General features: G+C 33.1%; 1 pseudogene; it reads right to left on the bottom strand.

Moving 5' to 3' along the window:
- Positions 1-2,556: 2,556 nt before the first annotated feature.
- Positions 2,557-3,731, bottom strand: LOC140857459 (protein METHYLENE BLUE SENSITIVITY 1-like; annotated as a pseudogene).
- Between the last annotated feature and the right edge of the window lie 1,458 nt (positions 3,732-5,189).

A 5,189-nucleotide genomic window follows, 5' to 3' on the forward strand; every position in this document is an offset into this window, starting at 1 on the left:
ATCGCAGATCTCATCATCTTTAGAAGCCTTGGTCTCATCGAAAGAGGAGCATGTACAAATGGAGGAGAGGACTTGAGGTCGAGGTGGTCACATGTGGAGGAGAAAGCTCGACCTATTTGGCCTCCATCCATTACTCACTTTGACATCTATACTGGTGGAAGAATGATAAAGCTCTTTAGAATTTTTATAGTGATCTAATGGTAGTTTTGTGAAATGGAAAATGAATCCTTGTTTCACATGAAAGCCATGATCACGTCGCTTTGAATCAAGAGTATTTTTATCCTTTTTCCACTTCATTACTGGTGTCATAGCCGGATCATGTTATAACTTTTTTTTTTTGAGATCGAAATGCTTCTCGACCAAGTTTGAAGAGTGTAATGTAATTTTTCCTAAATAAGGCAAGTTAGGCGAGTTCAGCCCTTCTGACAACCGATGTTGCTCAAACTCATTTAGTTTGCAGGAAGAACTTTTCTTCTCCAAAAATATTTTTTTCGAAAGTTACTTTCTAAAAAGTTATTTCTTAAGAATAGGTATGTTTGGTTGACCATGAAAAAATGATTATTGAAGAGTGGCTTATATTTGGTTAAGCAACTATTTTTCTAAGCAAACTGTATACAATATCTATTATATCCTTAACAGATATAAGACTACATTTTTACTCCTAAACTTTATATAAATAATAATATTATATTGATATTAATATAAAAATAATATTAATATATTATGATATAATATTAGATCATAATAATTTATTATATTAATATAATACTAATATATTATATTATGTTAATACCATATTAATATTGTAATATAATAAATTTATTAATATCTTAATAAATATAATATTATATTAATATTAATATATTAATATAAATACTATATAATATTAATAAAAATATTGTGTTAGTATAATATTAAAATATAATAAATATTATAATATTAATATTATATTTATATAAATTTTAAGATAATATTAATATTATATTATATTATCACTATTTAGTATTTTGTCCTAACCATCTATGATATTTTGCAAAATCTTAATTGTAGCTCTTAAAAAGATATTTTGAAAAAAAAAAACACCATCATTTTCTATCCTATGGAAAGTTCCAAAATTTATTTTTTATAGATTTTTATTTTCCATGAAATGTAAGAAGTGACATCTTATAAGAAGAGATTTTTTCATTCTCTTTCTCCTTAAAACTCTAATCAAAGAAGAGACCCTCTCTCCACCTCCCATAAATTATCTTTTTTCCCTTCACTTCCCGTGAATCAAATGAGTCCTTCAAGATCCCTCCTCTCAGCTCCTTTTATCACCCTCCCGCTCTTTAAATCTCGATGCTTCTGGTCATCCCCTTTCCAATGCCTCTTGCCTCCTACCCTCATCCCCTTGCTTTCTCCCTGCCACATCCATTTTGGTATTCTTTCAACCTTCCTCCAGTAATCCAACAGTTTGGTTCGTGCTGCCCTTCTCTCCCCGTTGCTTTCTTTCTTCATTTCAACTCCTCAGTGTTTGAATCACAAAAGACAACAAAGGACATCACTTTAGCCTCAACCTGCGCGATTCTTGCAGCTCTTCGAATATGCTCATTTCTCACTCCGCACTTGTTGCAACATTCAACTATTTTCCTGGACACTCTTTATCACCCAACATGCAGATCTACATAAAATTGCATATAGGGCCAACAAAATATAATTTGATCTGCTAATTCAATTCGTATTCGACCCTCCATAAATAAATTTAGATTTAGGCTAAACAAATTTAGATTATAAACAGACCAACCTGTCTAATCTGTTTAATATTTAGATCAGATTTGGATTTGAGATATTTGACTTGTTTAATCCATTTAATATTCAAATTGAATTGAGTCTGATAACTCATTTAATCTATTTAACTTATTTAAAATCTATTTAATCTATTTCTAATCCATTTAATATAATCCATTTAATCCATTTAAAATCTATTTAAACTGTTTAAAACTTACTTAATCTATTTCTGATCCATTTAATCGGACCTGTCTAACCTGTTTAATCCGTTTAAAATCTATTCAATCTATTTTTTAAAAAAAATCAGTTTAATCCATTTAACCCAATCTATTTAGCCCATTGAATCTATTTAACTTAATTTAATTTATTTAATAAATAGATTAAATTATCTATTTAATAAATAATTTAAATTTAAATTTAAATTTTTAATTTAATTAATAAATAAATTAAATTTGAGTTGATGATTTTCTGATCCTACTTATATTAACCCTATCCGACTCAATCTAATTGCCACCCCTAATTGCATATCTTGTCACTGTTTTGTAAAATTTCTTTTTAGTCAATAAAGCATGCCTTGGAAAGAATCCAAAAAAAAAAAAAAATTATAACGTTACAATTGTTCAGATCAATCTGTTATCTGCACAATCAAATTGCATGCAGGTCAAGAGAGCAGGTTGTTTTGCGGTTGACTAAAATTACCATACGAACATTACCAAAAACAACAACAAGAACCAGAGAAAATGACGAAGGGCATAGCATCAGCCATCAGACAACCAGAACAAGAAGTAATGATAACATAAAGTCACCACCCTCCATCCCATTCAAATTTATAATTCATAAAAATCTCCAGCAACCACAACAGTACCTGCAAATCCCTACATTCTAAGGTAATAATACCACAGAGAGAATCAAGGAGAGAGAAAGATCGGTCTTTTCTTAGATCTAGGACCTTATGAAACATAATAACAGCACGTCACCAACAGCCACACCGAAGCAAGGAAACAGAGACGGCGACGCGAGAGTAAAGCATAGCATAGCATACCTGCCGCCAGTCAGGTGCTCGACGAAATATGCCGAAAGCCGTCACTTCTTGAAAGAGCCACGGACGCCAGGGCGGGGCTTGGAGGGTTCGGCGACGTGGTTGTTGTGGAGGTTGATGAGCTTGGACTCGTCGAAGGGGTGCTTGGGGTGGCGGGCGTCGTGGTGGATCTGCATGGACTTTGACGTCCGGGGCGGTGGTCCTGCAGAGGGGGCACTCCATCTTCGCGTGGCCTCCCTTGTCCTGCCCCATCCGGTCCGCCTGCCCGGCCTTCCCGCCCCCGCGGTTCGTGGTCGCCGCATCGATCTTCGCCGCGATCTCCTTCGCCGTATGCTTCTTTGGCTTCGCCTTCCCCGTCATTGCTGCTTCCGCTAAATTCTTCTTCTCATCCTCCTCCCCCCCACCCCCCCGCCCACCACCTATCCATCTATCGATACATCGATTAATCGATCTTAGGAAGGAGAAGCCCTAACCATACCCCAACCCTAATTCCAGGTGGACTGAAAGATAGGGAAGGGGAGAGAGGAGAGATATGGAGACGGATTAGAGAGTCATAATAATAATAATAATAGGTTAATGGAGATTAAAGAGGGTGGGCTTCTTTTGCTTATTTATTTATATTATTTTATTCGTAGAGATGTGCAGACGACGAGAACCTTATTTTCCGTCCTGACCGAGTCCGGTGATCGTGACCAACATGCACCGACTGTTACGCCCGGGAGAGCACCTGTTTCAAGGACCGCTGAGGTGATGGTTGCAGGCTTGTGAGAGGGTTGCGTGATGGAGCGTACTAGAGAGTGCACAGTGTTTGGCTAATAATTGAACCAGAATCTGATCCAGTTGCTTTTCCCCACATATTGAAATGGTGAGATAGATTAATGCAGCAGAAGGGCACCAAGGATTTCAAGAAATTAAGTGGAGCCTATCGAACATATTAGTTTGAACAAGTTAGTAACGAAAAAAATCTAGGTTTCAAAAGCAAAGGATGCAAAGATTTTTTTAATATTCTAAAATACAGCCAATTCTGAAATATATGTCAAAATGTAGAGAATGGAGATTTGCCCTTGTAATCATGCCTCTCAACTTTGAAATCAAAGACTTTGCACTTGATCTTGAATGGTTGGTTCATCTTTTATAAATGCTAACAATGCACCAAATAGATCAAGCTCTCTATTGTGGCCCAAAAGCAATCAATATTCAAACAAGGAGTAATTTTTGTGCACCGCTTTCTCCGATTGGACCACGCAGCCATCATTTCCCGATGTGTATTTAGTGCCTGTAAGTTGGTATTTTCGTTTAAAAATTTTATATGATGAAAAAATTTCTGTTCAAAATTATGACATCTCTTCACAAAAAGTCATTTCTTGATATCTTGTATTAAGGAATGCAATACCTGGCCAAATTATCTGATATAGGGCATACCGAATCGGACCGATGGCCAACTGATCCGATTTGATCTTTTTTTTTGAAAAATCATCCAAACCGCATCGAACCAAGTGGTTCGACTCGAAGCTATATCGCCCAAAATCAAGCGGTATGGCTTGGTTTGGTACGGTTCGATGTTGAATCGAACCGTACCGACATATTACATGAGGGGTGGGGGGGTGTGGTGGAACTTGGACTGTTATTTAATGGCAATCAGGATTTTTCTCTGATAAAAATCCAAAAGCTCTCTCAGAACTTTCGAGAGGTGCTTTCAGGCTTTCGACGACACGAAGTCTTCTGAAAAAATAAAAAAAAAAAAAAAATTATCAAATTACAGTACTTCTTCAAAAAGATGATAATTTTCGATCAAAAATAAAATAATTTATTATTATTTTAGTAAATATTTTATTTTTTATATTTTTGTAGCTAAAAAAGAATAAAAATGAAGAAGTAAGAAAATAAAAAAAAATTATACTAAAATTTTATAATTTTAGTATGATTTGATCAAATGTGATAGATCTTTGAAAGATCTACATGATGATACTAAAATCGTTGATTTTTATTAATTATATATTTTTTTAAATATATATATATATTTATTCATAAAAAAATTATTAAAAAATAAATTCAAAAAAATATAAAATTAGAGATTCTAAATCATGTTTAGAATGATTCAAACTACTTAAATCTAACCTCAATTTTTTAAAAAAATTTAAAATTAAAAAAATTATAATTATTTAAATAATAAAAAATATAATAAATAAAAAAATATGTAAAATTTGTACTATATTTTAGCTAATTCAGAAATATTATTTGAAGCATATAACATATTTTTTTTAAATTTATGAGTTTTAAAATTATTATTAAATTTTTTTTAAAATTTTATATATGATATTTTTTTAATAATTATTAAACTGTCGTGTTTTGTTATGCTTGCAGAAATGAGTAAAAGAAAGAT

The sequence above is a fragment of the Elaeis guineensis genome, chromosome 4 (assembly GCF_000442705.2).
Source record: "Elaeis guineensis isolate ETL-2024a chromosome 4, EG11, whole genome shotgun sequence".
NCBI lineage: Eukaryota > Viridiplantae > Streptophyta > Magnoliopsida > Arecales > Arecaceae > Elaeis > Elaeis guineensis.